The following is a 7918-nucleotide window of genomic DNA, read 5'->3' on the forward strand; positions in this document are numbered from 1 at the left end:
TCGTCTCACATGCTGGATATGCGCCCCTCCCTCTGGGTGGCTGACAGGAGTTCGGGGATCAGGCTCTGTTAGACACAGCACTAGTGGCTAAGGCAAACTATAAATCGGGGTTCCCTCGAGGGCTGAGTAAATTGATCTTCATGGGAAGATTCTGGGCAGACTCATCAGGCCATTCTTCTTTCTAAGGAGAAGGCAGAATGTTGCATTGTGGCTCCAGAATTCCTTATCAAATGGGCTTGCGGACTAGTAGAGTTAGGATGTAATTGTAAACCAAAGCTATGGTTAAATTCAGTGTCAAGCAAAAGGCATTTCCAGTGTGCAGTGGCTGATTCAAATATCCAGCACCTAAGTAAGGTCAGATGTCAGATGTTTGCTCATGGTGCAGTTTGTGTCTATCGTGACTGACAAATGGAGGGGTGGCTTCAAGAGGCCATAGAGGGTTTCCGATGCTGGGGCTTGTGTGATGCTCCAAACAGCCAGGTTTCCTTCTACTGGACAAGGGGAGTCTGGTTTGTTTGCTACAGTGTCCCCCATGTGAAAAGTTTGGGTAGCAGAGGACTCCCGCATGGATGCTGGAAAGTACATATCAATTGACCATGGCAGCTGAGTGTAAGGGTGGGGCAGACTGAGTGGAGTCATCCAATCAGTAAGCCGTATGTATATCCACTGGGAAAATTGGAATTCAATTGGCCACCTGTGTAGGGACGGGGCTTAACCACCCCTGTAAAGGTTACTCTGCCAGGCTGTCAAAGGGGGGGCTGCTGCAGGAGAGCCGGGGCTGCTGCAGGAGGACAGTGAAATCGGCGGAGAGCGGAGAAGTCGGGGAAGAGCGGTGAAGACGGCGAAGAGCGGTGAAGTCCGCGGAGAGCGGTGAAGTCGGCGGAGAGCGGTGAAGTGGAGCGGAGAGCGGTGGAAGTCGCAGGAGAGCAGGGGAGTCAACGGTGTATAGAAGAGCTGTAACAGCTCTTGTAAGAGCTATAACCGCGTTTGGCGGTCCAGCCTCCAGCCTCCAGCCTCCGGAGGCCCCGAGCACCGCCGCCTGCAGCCTCCGGCGGCGGCCTCAAGGGCCGCCGCCGGCAGCCTCCGGCGGCGGCCCCGAGCGCGGCCGCCTGGAGCCTCCAGCCTCCGGCGGCGGCCCCGAGCGCCGGCGCCTCCAGCCTCGGCGGCGGCCCCGAGCGCCGCCGCCTCCAGCCTCGGCGGCGGCCCCGAGCACCACCACCTCCAGCCTCCCGCAGCGGCACCGAGCGCCGCCGCCTGCAGCCTCCGGCCTCCGGCGGTGGCCCCGAGCTGCCGCCTGTAGCCTCCAGCCTCCGGCGGCCCCGAGCGCCCCCGCCTGCAGCCTCCAGCCTCCGCCGGCGCCCCGAGCGCTGCCGCCTGCAGCCTCCGGCGGCGGCCCCGAGCGCGGCCGCCTGCAGCCTCCAGCCTCCAGCGGCCTAGCAGTCCAGTTGTCAGTGGTCCCTCGACGCCTGCGGTCCCGAGACATCTGCAGTCCAGTTGTCAGCGGTCCCTCGACGCCTGCGGTCCCGAGACATCTGCGGTGCAGTTGTCAGCGGTCCCTCGATGCCTGCGGTCCCGAGACAACTGCGGTCCAGTTGTCAGCGGTCCCTCGACGCCTGCGGTCCCGAGACATCTGCGGTCCAGTTGTAAGCGGTCCCTCAATGCCTGCGGTCCTGAGACATCTGCTGTCCAGTTGTCAGAGGTCCCTCGACGCCTGCGGTCTTGAGACACCTGCAGCCCCTAGGTGCCAGCGGTCTCGAGGAGTAAGCAGCCCTGAGATGCCAACGGCCCCTAGACACCAGCAGCCTCGCTGCAAAATGCCTCGCCACCCCGAACCACAAGTGGCCTTGTCCGCAGTGGTGGCTTCCTCCGGGTGGAAGCCTGGTCAGAGTAGCATCGTGGGGAGCAGAGTCTGTGTCATCTGGGTTGTCCTCCTTGTCATTGTTGCTTCTTCGTCATTGGGAGTGGCCTCATCCAGGAAATGGTCTTGTCCAGAACAGCCTCTTCTTGGGAGCGGCCTTGTCCGGGGAGCAACTTCATTGAGCAGTGGCCTTGTCTTGGGAGTGGCCTCTTCTTGGGAACGGCTCCAATCATGGAGCGGCCTCATCTGCGGAGCAGCAGCGTCATCTAGAGCGGCCTCGTCCAGAGTGGCCTTCTTGGAAGTGACCTTGTTGGGTTCTTCGTCACCGCCTTTTCGTAAGAGGTAGCTCTGACCGGTTGTTTGATTCCTAATGCCTGGCACGAAATAAAGTTTTGCTTGACCTTCGCTTTGTATCAGTCTCGTTCCTTTGATCACGGACCCTAACAATTGGGGGCTCGTCCGGGATCAAACGACGAGAACTGAGCCAGCATCAGAATTTTTAGGAAAAGTCTCCGGAGGTATTGGGTTTCGAGGTATTGGGTTTCGAGGTATTGGGATCTGAGGTATTGGGTTTCGAGGTATTGGGGTCTGAGGTATTGGGATCCTATCCGTCTGTCTGGTTGGAGCTCCAGGGTATAGCCCACCGGGGAGAAGCTGGACGCAGCCATGCTCCCCAGGGCTGGAGTGGATGCGGGGACGCCCCATCCCTCTGCTGATAGATCCACAGGGGGTTTGAGTCCCCCTGGGCGGTCGGGGGTTCGAGTCCCCCTGGGCGGTCGGGGGGTTCGAGTCCCCCTGCACCGTCGGGGGTTTCGATTCCCCCTGCGCCGTCGGGGGGGTTCGATTCCCCCTGGGCGGTCGGGGGTTCGAGTCCCCTGCCTTCCCTTTGACAGTTGAGGGGTTCAACTCCCCTTAGACGGTTGGGGATAAAGATTGCCGCCACCAGTGGCAAGCTCTGGGTAAATTAAAAAGTGCATAGAAATTAATGCACTCCATAAATTTGGTCAGGAGGACAAAGACAAAAATCCGATTAGGAAATCCATTGAGCTATACAAAAACAAAAACAACACACCAACGCTTATGGAATGCCATTAAAACAGTACTTAAAGGGAAATTATAGCAGTAAGCACCTGTTTTAAAGGATGAAGTTAAACTTCTACCTCATACAATATACAAAATTTTAAAAGGATCAGAAACCTATATTGTACTCTATAAGGTAACTGATATATGCTATAATATCGATGACCCTTGAAAACATTAGGCCAAATTAAAGAAGCCAGTGATAAAAGACTACATGTATGATCCTGTTTATATGTGAAATGTCCAGAAAACTCAGATCTATAGGAAAAGAAATTAAATTAATAGTTACTTAAGATAGGTTGCCAAGAGATGGGAGTGACCAATGTTTGAATGGGGTTTCATTTAGGATGGTGAAAATGTCCAGAACTTGATTGGACACAATTCATCCTTTTAAAGTATACATTTCAATAAACCATTTAAAGGTTATAGAAACTCTAAAGGAACAACAAATAGAAAGGTAAATATCAAGATAATAGGAGAATATGAAAAAGCTCATGGAGCTCAGGAAAGGAAGTCCCCCCCTCCAGCAGCAGGCTCTGGACGAGGGCCACTGGGGTTGTGGTTATTTGTTTGTTTTTGTTTTTTTTTTTTTTTGTTGTTGTTGTTGTCTATTGTGTTTTGTTATGGTTGAAGGAATGTGGCAAGCAGAGAGTAAGGGGACGCTAGCTTTCATCTCTCTGTTCCTCATAATAGATGTGGGGCTTCTCCCTCACTCATTTTGTGTGTTAAGGGCTATAACGAGCTACCTGGAGTTAGTCAAATGCCGGGTTAAGGTGTCCAATGCTGATGCTCATTAGAGCCGGGCATGGAATATAAGTGCCTAGTGGGCCACTTTTGGTAAGCAGAACTGGTACTGTGGGATGAACCAACCTCGAGACAGAGACTTTAAGGAATATTCCCAAGCAGCTGCCGAAACTTCTTTTGTTTCGGGGAATTCCTTGCCTTCTCTGGCCCGACGTGGACTGCCTGGCCCCTCCCCCTTGCTGGCAGGGAAAGCATGGCATCTGAAGTGGAATGGGCCCAGGTGGAACATGAGGTCTGTTGGCGAAGGGATGGCTGGGCTGATGGTTAACTGTCTGATTCAAGGGTTTAATGAGTAATTGTTAAAGTGGCTTCCGAAGTCTTTGATAACCTGAAACTGTGAAGGGTTGCTTGAATGACAAGTGGAGTTAAATTTGTTGGACATCTAGATCCTAATCAAATGGGATGAAATGCTAGGGCGCTGTTTGCTGGAACTGGGTTTGTACTTTTGAAATCTGCTGGTGAACACATTCTGTGCTTAACTGATTGATAAATTTGCCATCTAAAGAATTCTGTTGTAACCACTCACCATTGGTTTATATTTAGTCTTAAGTAGAGGTTAAGGTATTTCTAAGAGTACAAAATTCTGTTAAGTGTAATTAAGACTGATGGAAATGAGAAAAGCAACTCTGTATGTAAAAAGTAGGAGATATGTAAAAGAGAGATAAACAGCCCTAAGGCCACTGTCAGAGCTAAATCCATTCGTAAATGAATGGAAGGGGAGACTGATCACCTCCCATTAGCCAGGGATACCAAAAGGGGAGGATGTCCAACCTGTTTGAATCTGGAAAATGCCTGACTGTGTGAATGTATCTCTATGGCTCCACCGCTTCCACTATGGAGTCTGAATGGACTGCACCCTAAATCTTTCAGGGCTTCATATGGCATAATGGTCATCTACTCCATGGAGTAGCCCAGTCCAGGGTTTATACAGACAGACCTTAAATAAGACGCTCTTAAGTTCCCACGAGGGACACGAGCAGGACAGCATCCAGGGACAGCCCTGCTCCAATGGCAGAGCAGACCACAGCTGTTCTCTCTGGGCTCCTCCACCCAGAATCTGGGAGATGGTACAGGGGAAATTCTGTGAAATGAATTTGGACTCTGCTTAGCACCTCTGTGTTGGCTCTCAGACCTAGAAAAATGAGAGCCTGAGGGTCCACTTTGAGTCTAGGAAGCCATCTTCCAAGAGGAAGAAAACTCTCTGAAGCTCCGTGAGCTGCTCGTCCCTCTTCTCTGATGTCTGGACTCGATGGGTCACACAAGGGCCTATGGGAGGAGCTCGGGAGTCAAGGCTTCAAATATTGGCCATCGGAGGCTGCCAGGGACCTGACCCGATTGATACACGTGCAGCTGCTGGCACGTTTCTGAATATGCTGGCTCTCTGCAGCCTCTGCATCTTTGAACAACATATCCATCTGTCTGAAACATCATTCTGTTCCAAGCACTTAGAAACCCTCCACTACCTCCTCCTTTGTACAGAATGGGTATGACCACAAGGCATCAGTAGCCCAAGAAGGCCGGGGGCCAATGTAACTATGAACGAGAGAGATATGTTAGCTAACCAAGCCTGGACAAATTAAGGTAACAGTAGGGTATGAGAAAGTTCAGCTTCCTCCAGCAAGGGGAGGACGGTTCCATGGTATATAGGGTGTCACGTACACTCATCTGAGAATATCGGGTAAGAACCTTATGATTGTCTATGGCCATACCACCCTGAACGCGCCCGATCTCATCTAATCTCGGAAGCTAAGAAGGGTCGGGCCTGGTTAGTACTTGGATGGAAGACTGCCAGGGAATACCGGTTGCTTTTGCTTTCATCTCCAAGAGGGAATTTCTTGGGACGGTGGGCGACTGCAGGCTGTGGATGCTACCTTCACGGAGATGGCACAACCTCTCTACGAACTGGCTAAGGGAGGACTCACTATGGTAGAGTGTGGACAGCTGAGGTAGAAGGAGCATTTCGGGAATTACAAAGAGCCTTACTGTGTGCCCCAGCTTTGGTCATCCCAGATGTTACCAAGCCCTTCCACTTGTATGTGGATGAAAAGGCAGGGCTGACTAAAGAAGTTTTGACTCAGACTCTAGGGTATGGTGAAGGCCAGTGGTCTATCTTAGCAAGAAACTAGATCCAGTAGCAGCTGGGTTCCCCCTTTGCTTCTGCATAATTGCTGCCATGGCCCTCCTGGTCAAGGATGCATGCAAATTGACTCTGGGTCAAAATCTTATAGTGACCACCACCCACGTTATCAAGGGCCTTCTCCGGACTCCACCAGACCGATGGATGACGAACGCCCGAGTAATGGGGTATCAGGCCCTTCTCCTCAATGAACCAAAAGTGGCCTTCCGACCCCCAGCAGTGCTAAATCCAGCCACACTGCTGCCAGAAGAGCTAGCTGACCATCCACATGACTGTGGGGAGGTCTTAACCCAAGTCACAGGAATAAGGCCGGATCTCAGAGACACTCCCCTCCTGGATGCGGAAATGACTCTGTTCACAGAAGGGAGTAGTTACATGGTCAGTGGAAAAGAGGTATGCGGGGCTGCAATGGTTTCTCCTGGGCAGAGACTCTGGATGACAGCCCTGCCACATAGGATCTCGGTGGAAAAGCAAAGCTGATTGCATTCACCAAGGCACTACAGATGGCCGAGGCCACAGGCACTAACTGGAAACTACAGTGTGCCTACTGGCCCCAGAGCTCTGAGCAAGGAGAATGAACCAGACTCTCGAAAAGACCTTGACAAAGTTAATTCTGGAGGCTGGCGGTGGATAGAAAATCTCCTTCCTTTTACTCTCAGGGCACGATGTAATAAACAAGGTGACCCCATTTAAAATAATGTTTGGGAGCTCTGTCCTAGGCTACAGGAGGTTGCCCTAGCAGAAATGACTGATCAGTCTATACCCCAGTCACTGCAGGCATTACAGTCTGTCTTAAAAAGAAGGGATCCAAACTGCCTATACTGGAACAGAGACGGTGAAACCACATCCTTACCAACCCGGGGACTTGGTTTGGATACGTCGCTATCAAGTGGGGAATTTGGAGCCTCCTTGGAAGGGACCATTTACTGTTATCCTAACCACCCCCACAGCAGTAAAAGTGGAAGGCATCAGGGCCTGGGTTCATGCGGGTCATGTCAAACGAGCTGAGAGTAACGATGCCCTCCAGAAATGGGAAATGCAGCCAAAAGACCCTGCTGACCATGGACTGAAACTAAGACTAAAGAAACTGTGAGTGTATTGTTGCTATACTAAAGAAATGACAAAATATTTATCTTATATGCTTGAAATAACATAGAACAAGCTGAAAAGTCAAGGATTTGACTAATCTCCAAAGGAAAGGGGAGAATGTAAGGGTGGGGCAGACTGAGTGGAGTCATCCAATCAGTAAGCCGTATGTATATCCACTGGGAAAATTGGAATTCAATTGGCCACCTGTGTAGGGGCGGAGCTTAACCACCCCCATAAAGGTTACTCTGCCAGGCTGTCAAAGGGGGGGCTGCTGCAGGAGAGCCGGGGCTGCTGCAGGAGAGCGGTGAAATCGGCAGAGAGTGGTGAAGTCGGCGAAGAGTGGTGAAGTCCGTGGAGAGCGGTGAAGTCGGCGGAGAGCGGTGAAGTGGAGCGGAGAGCGGTGGAAGTCGCAGGAGAGCAGGGGAGTCAACGGTGTATAGAAGAGCTGTAACAGCTCTTGTAAGAGCTATAACCGCGTTTGGCGGTCCAGCATCCAGCCTCCAGCCTCCGGCGGCGGCCCCGAGCCGCCGCCTGTAGCCTCCAGCCTCCGGTGGCCCCGAGCGCCGCCGCCTGCAGCCTCCGGCGGCTGCCCCGAGCGCCGCCGCCTGCAGCCTCCGGCGGCTGCCCCGAGCGCCGCCGCCTGCAGCCTCCGGCGGCTGCCCCGAGCGCCGCCGCCTGCAGCCTCCGCCGGCGGCCCCGAGCGCCTCCGCCTGCAGCCTCCAGCCTCCGGCGGCCTAGCAGTCCAGTTGTCAGTGGTCCCTCGACGCCTGCGGTCCTGAGACACCTTCAGCCCCTAGGTGCCAGCTGTCTCGAGGCGTAAGCAGCCCTGAGATGCCAACGGCCTCTAGACACCAGCAGCCTCGCTGCAAAATGCCTCGCCACCCCGAACCACAAGTGGCCTTGTCCGCAGTGGTGGCTTCCTCCGGGTGGAAGCCTGGTCAGAGTAGCAT

At 53.0% G+C, this 7918-nt stretch overlaps 1 pseudogene; it reads left to right on the forward strand.

The window, feature by feature from the left end:
• The first annotated feature begins 5437 nt into the window (after nt 1-5437).
• Nucleotides 5438-5556, forward strand: LOC122901308 (annotated as a pseudogene).
• The last annotated feature ends 2362 nt before the right edge of the window (nt 5557-7918 follow it).

The sequence above is a fragment of the Neovison vison genome, chromosome 2, assembly GCF_020171115.1.
Source record: "Neovison vison isolate M4711 chromosome 2, ASM_NN_V1, whole genome shotgun sequence".
Lineage (NCBI taxonomy): Eukaryota > Metazoa > Chordata > Mammalia > Carnivora > Mustelidae > Neogale > Neogale vison.